A 23,141-nucleotide genomic window follows, 5' to 3' on the forward strand; every position below is an offset into this window, starting at 1 on the left:
ATTTTATTATTTAATATATTAGGAGGGAAATAAATGCAAGGTTTGGAGAAGAACAAGTGTTGGACATGGAAGATGCTTCAGGGAACTGTGTAAAAATTTTGTTAGCTAGAGTTGAGAGGTTTGAAGGAGTCTTAAATTGGGCTAACAGTAATAAAAATGTAATGGCAAATGTGTAACATATTGTAGACACTGCTCATTGTGCCAATTCATATCCAAGTCAGTCAGCTTACCTGCTGTCAGGAGATGGTACTGGTTCATAAGCCGGTGGCTGGTTCTGCTGTCTGCGTGGCAGTGTTGAGCAGACTGAAGGTCTTTGCATCTCTGGACCAAGTCCAAAGCCAGTTACATGCAGCAGCAGCTGCAGGTCTGCAGTGCTGCCTGCGAGTGGGAGTAGGAGTTTGTCTGCAGTTCATGTTTTATTGATCTTTTCTATCCAGGTGTTCTCACCATCAGCAATAAAGACTTCTGAAGGGCTACAAACACTGAAATGCCCAAGTGAAATTTTTCTTTTTGACAAACTGCCCAAGTCATGAGAATTTTAATAAGTGCAAGAAAGCAAGAATATTCTGGAAGATTTCTGAATGTCTTTGTCATCCTGACAGAGGTTAAGCCCATGTGAGATTAGAGTCCCCCCGCTGCTGTTGGAGGCATCTTGGAGCACTGTTGTGCTCGTGAATGCTGCAGGGTAGCCCTGTGGTTTTACAGAGACCAGACACTGTTGAATTGTCCTTGGGTGCTTAACACAGCCTGTTGCTTGTCAGTGCATGTCTGTGAATTAAAAATTGAATGGTGTCTTAGCTCACACTGTAGAAAAATCCTGTACGGCTTTCTGTGCGACAGGCTTATGGGAAGGGGTGAGTCCTCCAGCATGTGAAATGGGCAACGCTCCCAGGACCTTGCTTCTTTCACTGGAGGCGAAAGTTAGGAGGTGGTTGGTGCATGAGCGGCTTAATAAACAATTGAATTTTGAGGTCTTTGCCGTTATATGTTGGTCTCTTTTTGCTGGTTTCCAGTCTGTGTCCCATAAATACCCATTGAGCTGCCACGAAAGGTTTGAAGTGTCCTAATAAGCACTGCATAAATCCATTCTTAATATATTCTAAAGGACATGTTGTTATGGAGTTCTGTGCCTGGGCTGTTGAGTCCGTGGTGGTGGTAATCAGCATACCAGCAAGCTGTACAATGTGACCAAGAAAGTATTTCCTTTTGGTGCTGCTGGTCACAGGTATTGCACATCAGGGGTCTCTTGCCTGGGGGTGGCTGCTCGAGGGGCAGCATCTATATGCAAAGCTTAAGCAGGAGGGAGCATCCTGCATAAAACAAACCAACCAACCAAAAAGAAAGGTGGTGGAGGAGGGAGGGGAAGAAAAAGATCCTTTTCTGTTTTGAGTTACTGCTGAGACTGGCCATTAATGTGGCTTTGGTGGTGTTCTGCTGCAGTGAGTAACCATTTGTAGAAAATGAACCTTCATCCCTCCTCCACTAACAACCCTGAGCATCATTTGCATTCAGGACAGAAGGAGGGAGGGCTGTGGGACTGCTGCAGTCTTAAGCAAAACTAAGGAGCAACTACAAAGCAGTCAGACCATTGTAAAAGAAAATGTGAGTAATTGTAGATAGTTAGGCACACTGAATAAAACAGTTTGAGAGTTGAGAAACTGGTGTGGGGTCACTGAGACACAACACAATTGCAAGGATGAAAATATATTCTTAGTTACTAAATACACTTTACTGGCTGTGATTTTTAAGTTCAAAGCAATGGAACAATTGCTACCCTTAGAGGGTAACAAAAATGGATTAAAGAAAATAAACACTTTCAGGTAAAAGGCTACTTTTTTCCACTCTCCAGCACGTTGTACTGTATATGTAATATATACTGTTTGGGAAGGTAGGTGTTCCCAGGGCTTGCAGCACAATGATCACAGTATTGCTGTGGGAGCTTGTCACCACATCTTCTGGGTGCCTGCAGAAATGGGTGCTTGGAGTTTGTCCAGCAGCAATTGCATGTTTGCTGACTATTGCTGGGGTCATCTTGCCTTTAGGATTTTCCCCATTTGTAGTGTTTCAGGTCCGTTTTTTGTCTTTTTAGACTCTAGTCATGCAACTGGTGATCCTTGCAAGCCCCAGTGATTTCATCCTGCTTAGGTGGTATCAGTTGCAGTTTCTGGGAGGGGGAGAGGAGGAGGATGGAGATGAAGGAGCAATCCACAAACTTTCAGTAGTGCTTACTGTAAGAGTTCTATAGATGTTGTTACACAAAATTACTTGCATGGAAGCAGTTTCCTCCTAGATCTTGCACTGATTGCTCTGTAACTTGGGTTGAGTCATTTAATTCCTGCCTTCACACCTGACTATATTACTCAGCTTTTGTTCCTAGAAAATGTATGGAAAACCACAGAACCTTCATGTATCTGGAGGCTATGAGGTAGACACATAAAATATATGCATTTATATAGTTATCTAAAGCCTGTACATGCCCTATATCGGCTTGAAACTAGAATGACTAGGTCAGTCACTTGCCAAGATTGGGCCCAGACCTTGCAAAAGGATTGCAGTCCTCCCAGGAGATTCGCAGGTTGAAGGCATTGCTGTGAGGATGTGCCATTGATGGGGTAAGTGCAAAGAGCTAAGTGACAGTGCTTTGTTTTTTGGAGCAAACAAAACACTACAGTCTGCAGCATGGGAGGGCACTAGCCAAGGAAGTGCTTGTATAAGCAGAAATGGTAAATACTTTTGCTGTGATATTTAAGATACAGGAAAAAAATGTTTTAACTGTCTAAAAATCACCCTGTGTTAAACTTGGTATTAAGGCCAGAGGTGTATTGCACAGCCTCTGTTATATGAAACTTCTGTGGGTACCTCAGGTCTTGAAACTGCCAGGAAAGCCACTTCAATGGTGAATCCTATTTGACTGTATCAAGGCAGAGCTGACAAAAGGCCTGGGTTTAGTTGTTTCCTAGCGTAATAAAGTTGTTGATACTGAAGCAAAAAGAGAGAAGCTCCTGGACTCAAGGCAATGAACTCCATACTACCGTTTTCTGCCCTCCCTCAAAGAGTTGAGATCTAACAACTGATCTTAGCACTTTAATATACAGCTTCACCTTCCTGCTGTTTGTCCTCGAATCATCTAACCTTGCCATGGCATTGGGTGAATTTGTGTGTGTGTGTCTTGTAGGCTTATCTGCATGCAAAAGCTGTACCATTTGACCCATACATGCATTAAGGGGCTATGGATAATTAGGCAAACCTGCATTTTCTTTGTTATATGGTCTAAGAAACTCTGAAGTTGACTTCATTCTGGGACCATGTTCCTCTTCTCTTCAGGCAGTCTGGCTCTTAGATCTGTAGAGATTTTGATGTTATGTGGGTTCTCTTGTTTGGTGTCATATGAGTTGATATGATAGTCTGTGTGGTCTCAGCCTTGACATACAAGTTCCCTTTTGGTAGAGAGAACCCTCTCCCTGGGAGGGGGATTAGGGACTGGGGGTGACATCTACAGGGACAAATAACTTTAGGACCTAGAAACAGCCTCTGTGCACAACTGCATCCTAAGCGGGAATCAGACTCGCTTACCCTGAGGATATACCCCCATATTCCCACCAGGTCTCTTCAGCTGGTGGCTGTCATTGCACCTTGCACCACAGCTGTGAAATCAGCTTGTGATGGGTTCCTGAAATCATTGCTTAGTCCTAGGCACTGTTGGTATAACAGAATGACCGCTCTTTCCTTAAGGTCAGAGGAACACAGGATTATATTAAAACAGGTTTTCCCCCTCTTCCCCTTGTGTATCTTATAGGAATTGTATGATGGTATCAACAGAATTTGATCCAAAGCCTACTGAAACCAAAATAAAAACTTTTATCAGCTGCAGTGGGTTTTCGATTGGGCCCCTAAGGAGCTGCTTTGATCAGTGAAGCGAGCGCACTGGGCTAATTTAGATACTGGCTTGAGAAAGGATTTTCTTGCTCGAGGGGGCTTTTTTTGCTGAGGTCTGCAGGTAAAGACAATGGCTTTTTGGCCTCCCTTCCACTGCTAAGGGAAGGAGAGGCAGCCTGTCTGCAGGGCATAAGGCAGCTCGGCCCAGAAGCCGGAAACGAAGGCATGTCAAGTGACAGCTCGCGCAACATACAGAGTGACTTGTACAAAGTGGAGCTGAGACGGCGTGACCTACTTGACTTAGAAGAACACTTCACTTCCACTGCAGTCAGTCTTGTTCTGAGAGAAGACGGAGCAAACATGCATTTTTTAACAGGTGACCTGTGATATAAAGATGAGGAAACTTAATTGGAATTGTCACCATAGTCTTTTGCCAGAGGCTGTCATTATGCTGAAAAGTGATGGTAATGATGTTGGCAGAATGGGAGAATTTATTGTTTAGTACTAACTACTGGTAGAGGTTTGGCTTCCTTTAGTTCCCAAATTGCCATTTCCTCCAAAATGCTCATGGCTGCTACGGATACACTTGTAAAACAACCCTTATGTCTAAAAAGCTCTAAACATCTGCATTTTGCTGGTGCTGTCTATTTCTTGGTTGATCACCTTTAGTAGAGTAAATTGGTATAAGGACATCTGACACATTGCAGGTTAAGGTGTAGTTGTGGTGTGAATGTGGAGGTGTTTAGGTATATGCTATGATTATACAAATGAAGATTTTTTTAATTCACATATCTAGATAATTATAATGAATATGTAGGCAGTAATTGTGATGGACTTAGCTGAATGCTTAAAGGTAAGAATGGTGGGGGGAAATACCAAAAAGGCTCTTTCAAATAAATTATATTTCTTCTGAGTTGTTTAATAGCAACACATGTGGCTGCGTGGGCTCAACCTTAAAAATTAAACTCACGCTGAAATGATTTCATTTCCGTATTCAAACAGATTTGTGTAGTTTTATTGACTGGTTGAAAACAGTACATTAAAGCACATGCCATCAAAATTAGGGCACTGTTTCCTACAGTGTAGTTCCTTTCTGCGTGTTATTTATCCTTTCCATCTACGGAAATCCCAGTGACAGAAGTACCTGCATATGTTCTCCATAGACCCACCAAGGATGCGTGTTTTATACAGAATGGGGCTCGTTAACAATGTGAAAATGGTGCAGATCTTTGAGATGGCTTTTAGCTTTCTTGTATGTGTTTCAGGATTTCAGACTATGTTAGAAATTGTTAATTTCCATTTGGGCACCTTCTCAGCTCTTGGAGAATGCTGGAAGTTGGATGCAAGCTTTGAACTCAGGGCATTCGAAGGAGAGGCCACAGTGAATAAACCCCCTTCCACTTCCTTGTGAGTTCCTTTCACTGTTGCCAGCTGATGCTCATTTCCTGCTAAACCGTCTATCTCACTTTCGGAAATTATTTTCCATCAGTAGGTTCTATTAATAATCAGTAGTAAAAAGTAACATTATGGAAGCAGCTTTAGCAGGGGATCCTTTTGGGTCAGTTATAATCAATAAGCTCTTTCCTTTGCAACTGATGTGACAGTGTTGGATGGGTGAAAAGGTAATTGGCACATTGTCCTCAGCAGGACTGTCGCATGGTAACAGCTGGGATGGCTGCGGGCAGCTTGGGAGGTACGTGGAGAGATGCATCTTTCTGCTGCTGTGCTTTCACCTGTGGATAGCAGGAGGGGAGTTGGAACTTAGCTAGCCTCTGATACACAGGTGTAGGGAGGCAAGTCTCAATCTCAGAGGGATCCTGGGTGGCCTTCTTTGCCCTAATGCCAAGGCAGCTACCCTCTTGTGTGCACGTATGCTGCAATAGGAAGGAAGCCTTTTGTGCCCTTGTGGCCCTTAGTGTATCTCTGGAAGCCAAGATACACAACAGCCCTCACCATGCAAGGCATTGCCTCATGTGCAGCATAGTACAATTGTTAGTTCTGATGATAAAATACCTTTTGCAAGATTTTTTTCTGTAGATGACAAGATTAGGGTAGATTGATTGTTTCTCTTAACCAGGTACCTTACTTTTCTTAGGAATAATAAACTTGGAACAAGTAATTCACGACATGTAATTTATCCAAAAGAGTAAGTCCCCTTTTCCAACCTCTTGAGGCATATAGCACCCTTTAGTTTCTTAGCATTAAAACAGCCACATGGAGTAGTGTTAGTGAGACTTGTTTCTTCACTGAATGTTAACCAACAACTGAAAATAGCTGAAACAAATTTATTATGAGTACACACATAAATATAGGAACTTGTTCTGTAGTAGTATTTTCTCGCGTTAAATGGTTACTTTCATGCAAAGCATGTGCTCAGTCTTTATTTCAGCATTTCTTTGTGTCTGTTTCCTTGTGTGCTGGTTGGTTAAATTCTCTTCACCTGTTCAAGCTGTTACTTGTGAAGCTATGACTAAGTTATGCCATCTCCTATATCCATCTGAATTGAAAATACCGTGGCTAATTTTGCAGAGTGAGCCACTGAGATACTAGAACACAGCAAAATTAAAACTTTTGTCCAGTAATTACTGATACATAAGCAGTTGGTTTCACCTAGCTGTGTAGTTGCCAAGTAGAGGTTGCGTGGCAGCAGGAAGATGTAGCCTAATTAAGGCAAATTGATTATTTATCTTGTGACACGGAGCACATGTACTGGGTTTCAGGAGATTCATTGTGTCTTCTGTTTTCCAGACTTTATGGCCCCTCTGTCACATGTGTTCAGGATGAGTTGTGTCCCTATTTATTTCTGATGGAGCCTTTTATTGGGACACCATATGTCACTACAGAATTCAGACGCAAGTTTTTGGTAGTGTTACTTTGGTGGCAGCTTCTCCTCTTTTTATGCCTTTGCTTTTCCTGAGTGAAGAGCACTGTGGTGTAGTTCTGCCTTAGTAAGTTCAGTCTGACGTACAGGTTGTTGGTAGGAAGGTTTTGAACTCTGTCTCAGCCTTAATTCCTGTCTCCCACTGTCCCCATTATTAAGCTGGGATGTGGCACAACCTGCAGCACTCTCCTTCTCTGGGCTTTTTGGCCACAGGAGGGAAGACTGTAGTTTCCCTCAAGTAATTTCAGGCTAATTGTCCCCATGACTTGGGGTATAGCAAGGGCATAAAAGAGCATAACAGTCAATAAGGAGAGCAAAATACAGCTTCATAAAAATATGCTCAGCCAAGAGGCAATTCATTTCAAAAACAGTTTTAATTGGTTTGGAGTAATTTGGGGTGAGCTACTTCACATGGCATATGTTTTCTGGGAAATGGGCCAGCTCAGTAATAAGAGGTCACCAGAAAATTGGCACTACAATGTGAATACAAGGGGCTTGAAGGAATGAAACCTTAATAAAGGCTGATACCTGAATAACCTCAAGGGGGCTCAGTTCAGATGCCATTTGGTTTCCAGGAGTACTGACAGTTCTGCTGCCATGACCAGGTATTGTACTGGTGATCAAACTCTGAGGTCCTACCTAAACTAGCTTCTGCTTTGAGTTCATACCCTCAGCTGGCACAACCTAGAGTTGTGCCGTTTGGGTCACTGTGGCTGTTTTGAGTCAGGTCAGGTGGTGATATACCTCTTTAGACATAGATACAGTTCTGGCCAGGAAAGCGTAGAGAATTGCAAGTGTGATGAAGTTAGGTGCAATTGTAGTAATAAGGCACAGTTTTATCTTTCTGACATCTGGTGATGCCATTAGCAGATGAGGTATCATCCTTTCATTGGCAGGTCCAACCCAGTCCTGTTCTCGTAGTCTTATGGCATCATCCCCCAAAGCACACTCAGAACTGAGGAGACTATCTCTCCGAAGGAGGGAGCATGTGGGAGGGAGCATGTGCTGTGTATCTGTTACCTGATATTCTCCCTCTGTACCTGGCTGGGTCCCCATCCAGTGCGCATTGGACTGGCAATGATGTGGTATGTTTTCTCTGGAAGAGGTAGATGTTCTTTCCTTTTGGTGGAGCAGCTCTTATTCAGCAAAATGTCCTATCCATGTTCAGAGGGACAGGTTGGAATAAGGAGTGAGTGGCTGTCCATTTGTAATAGCTGCCTGAGCAATGCTTTCATCCCTTCCAGACCTCCAGTTTAGCTGTTGCCATCTCCAGGCAATGTTTTTTGATCAGTATGTGGCTGGAGGGTGCCCTTCAGCATGAGAAGGGTGAGACTTCCACCAGCAAGAGGAAGGAGGGGCCAGACAAAGCTCCCTGCTACTCCATTGCTCATTTCACGTTTTCACGTATTTTCCCAATTCCTACAAAACCCAGAAAAATCTGTTTCTTAATGCCCGAGAATAAGAAGCAGCAGAGCACTGGGATTTCTTAGTTTGGATTCAAAATACCATGTCTTCTAATCATCTTGGAGCAACAGACATCAAAGCTCCTTCCAGAGAGATGTCACAGAAGGTCACACGTTTTCCTTTGAATGATGAGTGGTGCTTTTAAAGAAGCTTATGATAAACTTCAGGCCTATGGCCCATATGATCTGTTTACTGCGTACAAAGACAGCAGCCCTTAGTTCAGCAGGTGCAGTGATTCTGTTGTTAGAGCTCAGACTGAAAATCAGAACATCTTGCATATGCTTCCCTGATGTGCTATAGAGCTCATGCATATTTTCAGGCAAGGCATTTTATCATCCTTGGCCTCAATTCATAATCTTAAAAAAAAAAAAGGCACAGTACAACACAGTTCTTAAAACTATTTTCCTTGAAAATGAATCCACAGATAATCCTCAAAAATCAGAGGCAGGGAGCAGGCAGTAGCACAACAGCTGGGGAATAGGAGATAGGTTATGGAAGACCAAAGGCAGATAACTTTCCAGTTGTATAACATATATGAACATCGTCTGCGCTGATGCTTAATTACAAATTGTTTATTTATTACAGGGAGCCTCTGCATCATAAGTACAGGTACATGGTAATAACTGGGGTTTCCTTTTCTACCTTCTGTTTGTCTATACTGAGCTATAAACTCTTCAAGGACCAATGCCTTTTCTCAGTGTGTGCGCTGCCTACTGTAACTGTCTCACTCTCAGCCAAAGCCTGCGTGTGTTAAGGATGTACTTAGCACATTGGTATAAACAAGAAATAAGGATTGGATCCTACAAGGTTGTTGGTACTTGCTCAGATTATTAGAGCTGGGGGAACTGAGGGATACAGAACTCAATGGGAGCCTGCTGAAGAAATGAAGTCTTTCACATCCTAAGGTTGAAAGGAAAATCTTTTTCTGAGTTCAGGCCCCTTACTCCCTGGTTGTGATCTGCAAGAAGACAGCTAGACAAGCTTGAGCTGTTTTAGTTCCATGCTGGGGAGCTCTGTCAGCTGCAGTGCAGGGCTGACTCCGTAAGTGAGACGGGGCTCATCCTGACCTCAGGATGCATAGGGTTGTATGAACTGAGTCCAGCAGCTGCTCTCCAGCAGTTCATGGCTCTGCTCCCAACAAGGGGAACCTGTGCCTATAATATCTGGCAGCACTGAGAGGTGTCTGGCTAATCATGTTGCTGGAATCTGGTGATACTTCCACGTGTACAGAAAGAGACACATATTTCAGCTCTGGCAGCAAGCGCCAGGGCTTTCTGCCTCTGTGCAACAACCATGGAAGTTTGCTGCTCCCCTTGGCTAAGGAGGTTTTGATATATTGCTCACCTTGCTTATCCTTTCTAGCACAGAAGTTTGCCCTCAGCAGAGCTCATTGCCTGACAGCCGCTTGACCAGGAGCCACCCCGGAACTTTGGACCGTGGACTTGCAAGTGTTGCCATGTCCTCTTGCATGTGATGTGGTGGTCAGAACATGATTCTAGAGGTGAAAGTAAGGCCTTTACTTGTAGCATCATGTTGTATCCCCAAGCAGTATGGTTCATCCTCTCCTTTTAAGGAGATCTAGTATCTCCTTACATTTACGGAAATAGTTTTTGAGCTGTAGGGTGGTTTTTTTTTTAATTGTAATATCCTCAAAATAGAAAGTAAAAATTTTATGAGCAAATATATTAGTGCAGAAATTGAGATTCTCCTTATTGTGCTTTTTGTTGCTATACACGAGTGTTTTTAAACAGAAAATGCACTTTCTATTGCTCTGTAATGTTGTCTCCAGATCTGTGAATCCATTTTCGAATGCGTGAATTGAAAGTGGATCAGGAATGTAAAGAAAAGTACCTGCCAAGTGGGCAGAAGTTCTAGTCTCTATATAACTGAATTTTCTTTAGGTCTTTCCGTATTACGTGTGACTCACTTGTCACGAGGTCTAAGTTGTGCTGAAGTGTCTGAAGTCCTCTGTTACAGACAGCTGCAGCCCTTGTGGTCAAATGGGTCTGTAACCTTTGGTTTTCAGTCACTTTCTTTAATCTTTATTAAGGTATTTATATAACAGAGCATAGTGTTTTAACGAAGCTATTATGCACTTTTGAGTAATGAGCTTCTGCTTTGAAAGTTCCCCAAGTTTTACCTGCTAGCTCTAAAAAAGAGGCAAGTTCACTAGGTAAATTAGGTAATAAAATACTTGCTTTTAAAAATGTTCCAACAGGTGTTTGGTGTTAATGGCTTTGCTGTGACCCATAAAGTCTGTAATCTTAAGGTCAAACTACTATTTTTGACTCATTCTGTTTTCAGGAAAGTAATTGCAATCAGTGTTGTCTTTTGTTGGAGAAAGCGTGGCGCTGTGAATAACCGGAGCAGCCTGGTACTTATGTAGTCTCCAGCAAGTGAAGTGCAGCTTTCAGCCTGTAAATCATTTCCTGAGATTGGTCAGCTTAGGAAAAAGCATTGTTATTTTAATGCATTTTGATACAATCAGAAGCATGTGGGGCTGAGAGAACAATAATTTTCTTTACAGGGGTTTAGTTTCAAGAGGGTAGAAATCTGGATTTGCCCTGCTTTTGTTGTTGGCTTGCCACTTGCTAAGTGTTTTCAGATGCACCATACAGTTCTTTTTGAGGGAGGAAATAAGGCATCTCATGCTTTCTACTCTGCTGCAGCATGATTTCTCATCTCCTTAGCACTGCCTGCTTGCTTAATCATAAGCCAATTGAAGTATAATAATGGAACATGCATTTGAACTGCTCATAAATAAAGGGAATTATCAGAGAAAGGGTGATAGCAAATTGTGAGGAGGAACTGTGAGTGTTTTGGCCAGCAGTAGGGTCGGTGCCTCCTGCAGTGCTGGCTATTGATGGTCATGGTGAGTTTGTCTGATTTCATCCAGTCACCGGCACCAGGATTTGCAGAGGGAAGGGGATATACCATGGGGATTTAAGAGAGCACCAGAACCCTCAGAACTTCCTTTTGTTTCCATTTCACTTCTTCATCTTGCACTGGTCTCATGTCACAATGTTGTCAGCTGTTAATTAGTTCATGGTTGGGCAGTGTCAATATCAAAGAGGATCTGAGGCAGGTCTTGCTGAATCCATGTGGCAGAGACCCCTGCCTGCCCTGAGGCAGCTACAGGCAAAGCCCGTGGTGAGGTGCAGGGCTTCACCCTGGAAGTGGTGAAGCCTCAACAGATCAGTGCTCACCAGTCCATTTCAAACTTATTGCTGGAACTGAGGCCTTTCATGTTACCCTGATCAAAACCTCCATCATTTGCAAAAAGTTGCCTTTGAATGTCCAGATTCCTGGTCTTAAAAGCCAAGTCCCGTGTTAGGTTAGTGGTGAGATGGTGGGCAGTATCAGGCAGTGATGATGACTACTTTTGGTGACTCCTCTGTGTTACCCCCAGTGGCTGGGAAGCACAGACTTCGCACCCAGTATGGACCACCTGAGCTTTGTGAAGCAGTAAATGATGACAAATCTGCTGCAGCTAGAGGCAGTCGCTGTCACAGGCCCATCTTAGCTGAGCAGATGGCCGTAAAAGAGGAGGCGGTAGTGATTTCTGTAGGATTTCTAGACCCCCAAGCCACAGGAAGTCTTCCCAAAATGCAGGAACCTAGACACAGCTTCTGGCTTCCAACAAAAGTAGTTAGAAGTTAGCATTATTTTTTAATTATGTGAAAAAAAGGTACAACAGTTCCTCACGAAACCACAATATAGTGATGTCCCACTTCTAGCAGCTTCTAGTTATTTTAAACTTTGTGAAAAATGTAGGGTATTTTATTAAAGTAAACAAAATTATCTGAAATGACTGCTCTAAAAGGCAAACACTCCTGTTTTTACTAAATCCCTAAACTTTAATTAAGGACATAGAAGTGTGTATTCTTTATGGGTATGTTGGCCTCAGCTTGACCTCAGCTAGCCATCTGGATCCCTATTTCCTGATAACACATAGTCTGCTGAATTTGGCTTTTGCAACCTATAGCTTAAGCTATTAAATACAGAACACTTGGTTTCACAGAACTACATAATTTTCAAATAAGCAAGAGGTTGGAATACATACAGAAGAGCAGGAGAGAATATCAAACTCTTCTCCCAAATGAAAGTAGGTCAGTTTTTTCTGTCTTCGGGGAAGTAATGAAGGACTCGTTTCCCAGAGTTAGGTTTGGAGTTGATGTTGAAGCTAGGAAATTGAGCTAAATGGAGCTTTCTAATTAAACACTTTTTTTTTAAATAGAAAAAAATAATTCAGAAAATGAAAACTGTTCTTGGGAAAGGTTTAGTTTCAATAAACTTCTGATTCCTGAAAAATTCCTCCCCCTTTTTCTGATTTTAAAATGCCTTTTTTAGACATCTTGAAAATGGGAGAAAAAAGTAATTTAGCTTGGAAAATCTCAAATTTCTGAAGGAAAACGCAGATCAAAGAAAAACCAAGTAAAACACAGTTGAAACATTTCAATTGACCTAGTCTGAAATATACAGTAATGGGTTTTTTCCTGATATCTCGCACTTGGATCGAGAAAAGGTCAGAAACCTTGTGGGACCTGGCAAGGCCATCCCTGCCAGCTCTGGGCATTGGCGAGCAGTACAGCGCCATGCCAAGCAGTGCTATCTACCTGGGGAATTCCCACCTGGTTCAGTGCAGCCCAGTAAGGAAACACTAACTCAGGTTTCAAAAGTAGTGTGACTGCTTTGCCTGGCACCTCAGCCCAGCCGAAAATCTTCGTGTTTAGCAAGGCTCATTGGCTCAGGGTGTGGGGTACTGGCTCAGCCCAGGCTTCTGCTGCTGCTGGAGCTGAGAGGGTCCCCATAGCATGAGGGGACCACTCCAATAGCTGCCCATTTACCAGCATGTGGAGAAGGCCAGTCCACAGCTTCTTTGGAAGCAAAAGAATCAGCAAATAAAAATAAAAATTAAAAAAAGGAGAAAAAAGTTATTAGTCAAGTGGGTAGCAGCAAAACTTGTGACATTAGCTTTATTTATGGGCAGTGTTTTGTTCCAGCCCTGCTGCCTTCATCCTGAGCAGAAAGAGCCCTGCAAATGAAGTGGGATTTCTTGCAAGAGCTGATAGGCAGAGTGGATTAATAACAGGATGCACTTCCAAGTCCCCACAAACCCCAAACACAGCTGGGAAATGCGATCGTTGCTCCCAGCTGTGAAGCTGGCCCTTTGTGTGCCCACTTGCTATAGAGATGGTAATGCTGATGCTAGTTAACATTGAGCCTGGCTGGGGACTTGGGCAGTTGGCAGGAGTCTGTGTGGGACTTCGTCCCCCAGAGCCTGTGGAGCTGGGGAGTGGGGGCATGTGGGCCCCAGGGGAATGGAGGAGTCAGGTTTCCGCTGTGAGCTGGGCTCCAGAGTTTTTACTAGTTGTATAATGGAGGGTGACACACTTGCTGAGTATAATGGTCTAAAGTCTGTGACTAGAATTTGTTTACACATCTGCTTTGGAGAGAAGATGTGAAGCTGGGCCTTGACAGCCTCTCAGGAAGCACCCACAGTCTGTTCTGGAGCCTCCACCCCATCTCAAAATTCTGTTTTATGACAGCACTCTGCCCAAGCCCATCAGTATATTTACAGATTTCTTACCTGCATGCAGCGAGACAGCTGTGTCTGAATTCTTGTCAGCTGAACCCACCTGTACTCTACTGCAAACAGGCACGGGCTTTTACATAAATGTGAGAGCGGGAGAAGAGATTTTGCCAATATTTTCTTAATTTCTTTATTAGATACAAAAGTAAGAGCTTTTGTTTTTAGGGATTTCAGGGACTGAGGCTCTTAGGGACTATCGTTCTTCAGTCTCTTTGGATAATTTTCTTACTGTCGCACCACTGGGGAACCATGTGATGGTGGCACTTTTGGGACCCATGTCCCATAAGCATCACTGATCTTCTAACGAAGTTGGAATTTTTTATGAAATGCCTGATGCTAGGCAAATATTATTTGAGTTTGTGGTTTTGAAGAGTTTAGCAAGGAGGAGGGAAAAGACAGGTGGACAGTGGAATGAGGGGTAAACAGGAGAAGAGGGCAAGGCTGGATGTGGACATGTGGGTCCCAACCACCCTGTGTTCTGGGGCTGAATATACAACTGCTGGTGAGTCCAGTTTCACAGTGGAAACACCTCTTGTTGGCTGGTCCTGGTATCATATTCTCTCTGGCATGGAGCATTGCTCATTTACTTCAGTCATCAGCAGGTTACTAGTTTTTCGACAAAACAGGAACCATGCATGCTAAGAGGAATTTTACGGCAGGTGTGGTTACTTCAGCAGGCCCTGGCATAGTAGAGACAGTCCACCTTTATGAGCATTGATGTTGGTCAAGCAGAAAATGAAGTGATGTTATATTCCAAATTTGGGGATAGATGTTGTTTGAGTGAAAAGTAGCCAAATTTTTTCAAAAATTATTACTACTTATGGAAAAACTTTTGTGCTTCTTACTGAGTTATAGGAAGTCATGCATACATGCAAGTCTCTGTCTCCTTCCATGGAGTGTGCAGTCCCTAGTGGTGGTGATTGGATGTTTGTGCAGTGGGTCTCCCACATGCAGCCATCCTGACTGACAGACAGTACCCAGCAGCATTCACTGTCACAACTTCAGATGTTCCTCACGCACCATGTCTGCTCCACCCGCCTATCCATGGTGGTCTCCCATGCTGGAGGGGCAGCAAGACAGACCACGTCGCGGGGTTCCAGGTGACTTGGGTCACAACTCAGCATGTTAGGTTGACATAACCTAACCATTCAAGAGGAATGACGAAGTCAAACAGCCAAGGCACATGTAGCTATTTTCTCCGACCCTTTGGCTACCAGGCAGGGCACCTCCTGCAGCAGAGTCAAGCAGTTGGCCTAGGACAACTGTGACTTAATCTTGACAGATGCCTTGGTTAGACTGTCTATCCAGAGCAGGGAGATGGTGATTCTGTCCTCAAGGGCTGCTGTCGTCCCCTGTCCTCTCCTAAGTCACCTCTCACTGTGTTCTCACTGCAGACCTCAGTGAAGTCTCTGTCATGGTCTCAGGTTCCTCTGGTGAGCTCTATCCTGGCACAGAAGGGAGGCTGGCACTCACCAGGGTTGAAGTCCAGTCTGTGGATATCTTTTTGTGAAAGCATCTGGCACTTTGGGGGCTTTCCCAAAACCTCTGAAGCTGAATGAGGAAGTTGTGAAGCGGGACAGCCCAGCAAATGGTTCCTGAGCTGATGTAACGTGGCCTAATTAGGGTGATAACAGTTTATAGACGCTACCCCTGGGGTGCCTGGCTGGGATGTGCAGGGGATGGCAGTGGTCATTTCTTGGTACTCTGGAGGTGCAGACCTCCAGGCAGGCCTGGAGAAAATGACAGCAGGGGATGTCCAGAAAATCCCCAGCAAAGCACGCAAAAAGCTTCCAGTTCTCAACTACTAAAAGACTTTGCTTCACTTAATTCCCCTTCACCCTGTGACAGGTGACTTGTGCATTCCAGATTGCTAATGGAGATAAGCAGTTTAGGGGTGATTTAGAAGATAAAAGATTTAAAGCCTCTGGGAGCTTTCGCTCTGCAGTTGTATGGTGCATGGGAAGCGCGTGTACTACTGGGATGCATGTGAAATGGGACTGTCGACATGATCATGAGCAAACCAATACGGTTAGTTCCAAAATAGTGCCAGTAAAACTTCCATAGTGTGCCATGGGGTGTAGTCGGTACTGCCACATCACTGCTTGGCTGGAATGCTCTAAACTGGAGAGATGGAAGAAGCAGAAATCCAAAGTATGGTACTATAATTTCTGCAAAAAAAAAAAGGCTGGGAATGCCTGCTAAGATGTACTGTCACATTTGCTGCCAGGTAGAGGTCTTCAGGCAATGTTTTTGTGCCATTTGTATTTATCTTGGGCATCTCTAGTGGCACAATATTGGACCACATTGTTGGAGCCATGCCTTTAAGAATGCATTTTAGCCAATGTTTTCTGTGTCCCTTCCTTATTTAATCTGGTGCTTTGGGCCATATTGTTTCAAATATATCCATCTCAGTGTAAAACCACAGCTTGAACTCAGTTACCATGGGTACTGCACAATTTGCACAGTCTGCTCTCCACTCCTCAAAGTTAACTTCGGAGCATTTAAAATTAGAGATAACATACAGCCAGCTAATTACAGGAACCTGTGCACTAACCATAGGCTAACGTGGCTTCCCCATACAGCCCTAGAGCAGCCCTGAATCTTGAACTGTTGCTCTTCTGGCATCATGTAGTTTGTGTTAACAGGCATGCTGGGAAAAGGCTGCACTTGGTCACCCAGGAGTGTGGAGTTACACACCGTGTTACATCAGGGGCAATGCTGGGAATGTATGTTTGACCTTATTATTAGAGGCAGGAGCTGAGAGACCTTGGTTTTCTCCTGGTCTCAGGCAGAAACCCACTCTGTTACCCACAGGAAGTAGCTCAGTCTACAAACCTGTAAGATGAAATTTTATTACTTCTTCATCAGAATCATCTTTTGAAGTTTAATTGACACCCTTGCAATGTATAATATCATGCTGACAAGAAAAGGAAACCCAACCCAAGCCAAAAAAAAGTGACATATTTTACTTGTGTCTTACTTTGCATTTCTATCACACCTCTGAAATACTGTTGACTCTTGGGTGTAGGATGTACTGAGGAAATTTTCTGTCTGCCTGGTATATCACAGGGAAATCCACAGGATGAACAGAACAGGTGTGTTAGAAAAGGGTCCTCAAGCAAGAGGATGGAGCCAAGCCAGCACAGCAGGTCTTGCTTTCTAACCCCCTCTTTTTTGTCCTCCTTCATCTCTCAGCTGCAGAAAGCCCCCTTTCTGCCCCTTAAGACCTTCAGTAATGGTGAAAGACTTCTGTGCTGTCCTTTGGACGGCAGTTGTTGCAGCTGCCTTGTCTGTTCACCTACACCCCCACGTGTGGGCTATATATGTATTACAGTCCTGGATGCTGTAGGGAAAGGAAACCCTCCTTTAACTTTGGACAAGAAAGCCTAGAAACCAGAGGAGCATATAGAGCTTAGCATGGAGTAATGTACTGCTGCTTTCCCCCTGGGGTGAATTTTCTACCACTGTGGTAGGACAGGACTGAACACCAGCAACTGAGAAAATGACCTCCTTGCTGCTGGGCTGAAGCATGTCCCTGGAGTTAGCAGTGTAGGCAGCACAGACCTGTGGCCAGTCTGTGGTCTGTGCTCGCGCCAGGCTTGTCCAGATGCACAGGGCCCTGCGTGCTCTGGGTGCCCTGGGCAGCACATCTTCAGCTTCCCTAAGTCCATGCTTAGCAAAGCTGGCAGTGGCTCTTCCCAGCTGTCAGTCTCATTGCAACGCTTTGTCCCAGCTCCTCAGACCCTCTTCTTCCTTCCTGTCCTCTCTCCCCTTTTCCTCCCACCAAATTACTGTGGTGTCTGAGGGAAAGACTCCTATACTGTTCGTTTACAACAGCTTGGCTGTCAAGGCTTTTGTAAGGGGATGAAAGGCAATGGCTGATTTTCTCTGTTGATGGTGCCTGTCATTCATGACTGAGACAGAAAGCCCTCTGCAATCTTGGCACATCCTGGCTTTATTCGCTGTGAGAGCTCTGCTTGGGAACAGTCTCATTTCAACACACACTTTTGGTTTTGCATCCATGAGCTTACTGAAGGCTATGGCTTGTTTTGGAAAGTGCTGTTAGTCCAAAGACAGATTAAATGCAGGATTTAATAAGATGCATGTGGTACAGTACCCTTATTCTGAAGTAGGTTCAGGGGTGGGGTTTTTTTGCTGTTTATTAAGGAAAAATAAGAGGAAGAAATCACAATCACTTCCTACAAACTTATTAGTAGGCAAGGTCTTGGCCCTAAGAGGTAGGGGACTGTTATGTCCCAAATGGAAAAGTCGTCAGCCTCTGATGGGACTGCTGTGTGTGTGGTGCTAGACCCAAGTGTGGAAACATGTAATCTGGTGTGTGATATTGAGGTGAGAATAGTGTGCCCCAAATAGGTGAAAGATTTCTCAGTCCCAGATCTTAAATAAATACTTTCTCTTGCCTGCCGACTTGCAGGGTTTCTGGTTTCTGTTTCACTAAATGACTGTAACAGACTGTCCTTGTCCAGAAAGGAGTCTCTGGTGAGCTTTTCCTCTCCAGCGTGTGAAGACTTAGCTTGTGTCCATACAACAATTTAATGGATATCTGAAATAGCCGAGACTTCATAAAGCAAATGGCAAAAACTGTGGTATGTTGCTATGCCAGCATCTCTCAGTTAGCAGTGAAAGTCTCATAATGGCCCTTCTCCTGGAGGCCACATTCTTCTGTGGAGGAAGCTGGCCAGAGCTGCGACCAAAGGGAGCGTCTGGAGGAACTCAAAGTGACCTGAGCTCTTTTTGCTTTGCTGACGAACTGAGAAAAAAATAGGCCAGCAATTCATTTTACAAGTCTCTTAAGCTATCATAAGAATTTATAGGAACTCATTATACAATAAATTATAGATATAAAATAGCAGGTGGCACATCTTTCAAGCATGCCTTAAAATTCATCTTGACAAGACCAGGAAAACAGCCCCCAGACCTATCTTTACTGAGCAACTACAAAGGAAGTAAGTTGTAGTTAAGAGAAATGGAGTGTTAATGACAGGTCTATGCCAGTAAACGTGGCAAAATGCCTCAAACGCCTCAGCAGTAATTGTCATCAGAACAATTTCTTTTCTTCCTTGTTATAAAATCAGATACACTATTAGAGAGACAGTTTGTAAAACCCAGACACCACATATTTTCATCAAATGTAGCAATTGTCTCTGAGGTTCCTGAAACATAAACCCCCTTGGGGTACTAGCTGGGCTGCTGTATGCAAGCTGTGAAAATATTGATGTATTCATTTTATCCTTTGCTTTTCTTGTCCTTCTCTGTTTCCTTTCTTTATTCCTTGCTTATTGGCAGCCACTAATGTAGCCAAGTTAATTCTGTGCCAAGAGGATGAGGAAACTGTTTCCTCCCAAGCCAACTATGCTGACAGTGCTAACCTTGATTTCCATAAATGATTGAACAGTGTCTCCTGTCTGCAGCATATTTCAGGCTCCAGTTACCAAAGACTCTTCGATGCTGAGAGTGCTTTTCATCTTCCCCATCTCTTCCTCACAACCTGACAAGCCTGACAAGTCTCCTCTACCTTCGCAGCTGTGAGCTGCTCAGACTAGCAGCAGCAGTCCCAAGATTCTTTTCCCCATAAATAAACTTTCCTCAGCTTTGTAGGGTTTTGAAAATTTCTTTTAACCTACTGAAAAATTTGATGTGGATTTTACAGTGCAAAGGCAATTTCTGTAGTCACTGGACAAGCAGTGGGAATTAAAAAGCGTTGAGAGTAATCCAGTAATTTGTAACAGAAGCAATTTAATAGTGTTTAGAATAAATAAATTTGTGATGGGAAGATCAGTGTTGCTTGTTTTTGCAACGTTAAAGCTTTTTCTAGATCTGCTGAGTCAAAAGGGAACATTTCCTAACTGTACTGCTAAGCCAGCTTTCAGAGGTAGATGTGTCCTAGGAGCAGGAGGAGTACTGAGCTATGTGCTGCTTAAAGCCCATTCAAAGTGATGGTGAAAATTTCAGTAGGGGTCTTTCTCAATCAGGGTGGCTCTGGATTCTTGATTCTCCAGTTGAGGCACCATCTTACTATAGTCCTTTCTGAATTTCTGGGCTACATCTGCAGCCAGGGTAAGCTGCTGGCTTCTGCTGATTGTCAGCAATTTACACCAGCATAACTGGCCTCTGGATTTAGCTGCAGTGCGTTAAAGCCATTTGCTGTCCACATCACCAGCAGCTGAAATTTGGATATATTTGACCTTCATTCCCTACCACTTTAGAAACTGAACAATAAATGTGTAGTGAGTCCTGCCCTCCAGATATCAGATTATTTTATTTTGAAAAATGTTTGTTAGGTTACTTTAAGACTGTGCTGCCGAGGGGAAAGCAGGAGGGGGGTGGGAAGTGGGAAGGAGGAGGAGAGTGTGCTCTAAAAGGAAAAAGCTATGGGGGAAGCTTTGGTGCTAATGGATTGGATCCATTTGCAGCTTTAGTGTTTGCAGACTGATGTGTATAATGCATTGTTGGGCAAAACACTAAATGCTTAAAAGTAATTTGTGGCAATTTAGGTTTTTATCATTGCTTGCATGCTGCTCTGGGGGAATACATAGCAAAAGACAAGCTCGCAGACTGAGGAGTTTATACTCTTAAATGTACAATTCTGCAGGCAGCTCAGTGAAGCTAATAGATCTCTGCAAAGCAGGGTCAGGGCCTTGGGAGAATGGGCTGATCCCTCAGGACGACAGCACAGCTCCTTTCTGAGGGGGAAAAGTGGAACAGCTTAGGAAAAGTATGCGCTTAGTCCTTATAATTTTCATCATGAATAACTGAACAGGTGCGTTGCTTGATAAGAGTCTTTGAAAAGCCCCCCAAAATTGAAAGGAAGAGAAACAGCTCCTGTGAAATACAGAAACTTTTTTTCTATTGAATAAAATGTATAAATCTGTCATGCAAGTTGTTATTGAAAGTTTAAGAGGAGAAGCCCGAGTAGGTGCACATTAGTGAAGAATAGTTGTAAATAGCTCGTGCATAAAAGAGGTCAGTCCTCGCTCGTGCGTGCGTATGTATATGCACGTTGGGTTTTTTCTGTCAGTTTTTATAGGTAGTTGTTAAAGTGTTTAACAAAAAGAAAGGGGTGCAATCCCTAATATATACAACAGGGGAAGTAGGATGCAGGTGGTGACGTGCTCTACACAGAGGTGAATGGCAGAGCCAGAATGAACAGGTACCCTTATCCATTTTATGCTAGGTTGCAGTGCATCCAGCCTACAGCTGTCTAGACCTGTGTTAGTCTGCATCAACAGAAAAACTTTACAATGTACTTAAGTGGAAATAAAGGTATGCTAAATGCACTTATCAGTCTGTATTTGTGAACAGGACTTCAGCAGGTTTATTAATTGTGATAAACTTGTGTGATCTGGCAAAGATTTTCATGTCCAAGGTTGAAGGGTCTCTGAATAGCAGCTTCCCATTAGGAGTGAAAAACAGCTCATCTGTTTTGTGCCCTCTTCCTTGGACAGGGTGATTCTCAGTGCAGCCAAAGTGCCGTGCCCTGCGGTCCCGGCACCAAAGCACCAACAAGCCAGCATGTCCCTTCATCAAAGCACAAAGCTTTTCTAAAGACTGTGCTAATTTAAATGAATTCCATATTGGGACAAGATTTTCAGGGATTTCTGTCCGAAGCAAGAGGGCTAGGGAGGAAAACAAACAAAAAGAAACCCTTCCTTACACTGTCTGTTCCGTGATTATTAGAATATGCTTATAGGAAGTGGAAAACCCCGTTCATATCTGTGGTGCCAGATACTGACTAGGCACTTAAAATTTAACTTCTTGCTTTCTAGATAACTGCCCTGAATGTGGAGCTGTTGGTTCCTCTGTGTGGGACTCTCTCCTGTTTTCTAAGGGAAGAATCTTTGAAACATCACATTATCTTCCCGGTCAGCAAGAGGTGGAAATGCTGATTACAGCCTGTCCCCAGCAAATTCCTGGGGTAGCAAAACTGCCTCCCACTTCTGGCATCTTGTATTTTGATTGTCTGGTATTTTTGGTGTTCTGCTGCTGGCTAGAATCACATTTATTGTGGTAGACCTTTAGCGGAGAGGTGACTGAGTTTCAGTTCAGACTATTAGAGTGCATGCCCAGTGCTGGTAGAGTAGACAACGTGAAAGTACAAAGCCAATTTTTATTTTTTAAAAAATCATTGAAGATTTCTTAAGGCCATCTGGGATTTGTTGTAGGTGTGTCGCTCCTTCTGTTAATGTCCTGTTGAATGCCTCTGTCTTTTGCATTTACCTCTCCCGAGAGGCGTGCGTCCACCTCCTCTGGTTCTGACTATGTGGCATTATTTTGAATCAGTGACACATCAGAGGGCTGTTGGGACGCCGAGTGCTGAACGCTCAGCTGTCGAGAACATTGATCTTTCTGCTGAGCCAGAGCAAATTTAATTAGCTTATTTTAACATTCCTCTTCATCCTGCGGGTGGGTAGAATTGATGCTGGCTGGAGCCTCATTTCCACATAGCTCATTTAGTGTAACTAATTATTGCATGTAAGTGAACGGTACGCTTGCCGACAGCCTCTGCGGTAAGGTGGAGCAGACGCTTCCCATTTATTGCTGTCAGAACTGTCTGAAAGTCCCCCCTTCAAGGCAGCAAAACCTTTCAGTTCTTACTGGATGTTACCTGGGCAAACTGGTGGAAAGCTGTAGCTAGCACAGCCCCATGCCAGTGACAGGGTGCAGGCAAGGAGGCTAACTCAGTGTCAAAGAATGAGAGTCTAGGCTTGGAAACAGGAAAAGCCTGAACTGCTCTCCAGCTTAACGTTAGTCCCCTTTGTGCGTAGGCATTATGATTCTCTCTAATTGCATACTCACATCCTATTTTTTATCATTACCTTAATACTAGCCTCCTTTTAACTTGGCTTTAGTCATATATTTCTCACTAATCTAGTCCCTGGAAATGCCTGGCCCATTCTTGCTGAAGCTTTAAAACAAACAACTCCTGAAGCAAAGCATTAGCATGAGTCAGAATTAATTTCTGAACACTTAAAAATCAACAGAGTTACAAGTATCTGAGGGGTGAGGAACTGGGCAGCCTTAAATATAGACAATAGTATCTGCTGTCCCCATTATGATACTTAGGATATACTCAAGACGCATATAGCGAGAAGACCCCTTTCACCCTGATTGCAGCCATTTCAGTGTCTCTCTGCTGCTTGCATCTGTAATGTTTTCCCCAGTGAGCTGTCATCAAAGACTTACAATACGGAGAGAGGGTGTTTAGCAGGTCATGCACAGCAGGTTATTTCAATAGGCTAACCACATTTGGTGTCCAAGCATTTCTCACTGAGCGAAGAGGGTCACAAAACGGGTAGTAAATTCTGT

The 23,141-nt window shown here is 43.6% G+C and overlaps 1 protein-coding gene across 27 annotated transcripts in view; it reads left to right on the forward strand.

Annotated features, from left to right (window-relative positions):
* The window catches only part of MAP2 (microtubule associated protein 2), a 236,915-nt gene that overhangs the window by 109,828 nt on the left and 103,946 nt on the right, over nucleotides 1–23,141 (forward strand). The gene's annotated exons all lie outside the window — the stretch shown is intronic.

Source organism: Phalacrocorax aristotelis, chromosome 5 (assembly GCF_949628215.1).
Source record: "Phalacrocorax aristotelis chromosome 5, bGulAri2.1, whole genome shotgun sequence".
In the NCBI taxonomy this organism is placed as follows: domain Eukaryota; kingdom Metazoa; phylum Chordata; class Aves; order Suliformes; family Phalacrocoracidae; genus Phalacrocorax; species Phalacrocorax aristotelis.